We start from the raw sequence: 1,084 nt of genomic DNA, 5'->3' as shown, positions 1-1,084 counted from the left end.
ATGAGGTCTCACCAAGTTGCCCAGGCGGGTCTCGAACCCGCGGACTCAGGCAATCCACTCACCTCAGCCTCCCCAAGGCAGGAGATTACAGGCTGAGCCACCGAGTCCGGCTGCTTTTTTCTTTTTCCACACTCTTTCTGTGTTATGGCAATCTCTGTCTTGGATTTAGGTATCAACTCCATGTGAAGACTCTCCAGTCCAAGTCCTGACTTCTCTCTTGTTCTTAACATTTACGTATTCAGATACTTACAATAAAGATCAACATGTCAAAACTGAGCACATCATTTCTGCCCAATTCAGTCCACCTTTTCTACTTTCCACCCTAGTGAACATGTCCACCCAGTCACCCAAGCCAGAGGCTGAATCTTTTTAGACTGTCTGCTCTCCCTCAACCTCACATCAAATCAATAAATCCATGAGCTCCATCAACATTTTCCCTTAAACTATTCTGGAGTCTATCCTGTCCTAGCTCTGCTGACATTGTCTTATTTCAAGATCTTGGCATTTCAATCCTCTTAACAATCCTTTATAACCCACACCCTGGAAAGCCATCACTGACACCTTGGTGTATTTCCTTCTACTCTGAAAAAATTACTAATTATGTCACATCCTTAGACAAATTATTTAGTCTCCCTGTGCCTCGGATGCCTCATCTATAAAATATAGTAATAATACTTACTTCACAGTTTTGAGGATTAGTATTTACAACAGGGCCACACAGTACTATATAAGCATTAGATACATTGTTAAACATAGTAATCCCAGCTAAACACAAAATTGAAAAATCAAAATCTCAAGAAAATAAAGGGTTGGCCATGCATGGTGACTCACACCTGTAATCCCAGCCCTTTGGGAGGCAGAGGTAGAATGATCACCTAAGCCCAACAGGTCGAACCTTCCTCTGCACTCTAGCTTGGGCTCCGACTCAAAAACAAACAAACAAACAAAAATGGAAAGAAAGGTTTAACAAGGAGCAGAAAAAATGGCATTAAATGTGTGTATGACAGCTGGGCTCGGTGGCTCAGTCTGTAATCCTGCGCCTTTGGGAGGTTGAGGTGAGTGGATTGCCTGAGCCCATGGGTTC

The sequence above is a fragment of the Carlito syrichta genome, unplaced genomic scaffold (genome assembly GCF_000164805.1).
Source record: "Carlito syrichta isolate Samal-C Ts95f unplaced genomic scaffold, Tarsius_syrichta-2.0.1 Scaffold313978, whole genome shotgun sequence".
NCBI classification, from domain to species: Eukaryota; Metazoa; Chordata; class Mammalia; order Primates; family Tarsiidae; genus Carlito; species Carlito syrichta.
The sequence above is the reverse complement of the archived record's forward strand: the minus strand, read 5'-3'. Positions refer to the sequence as shown.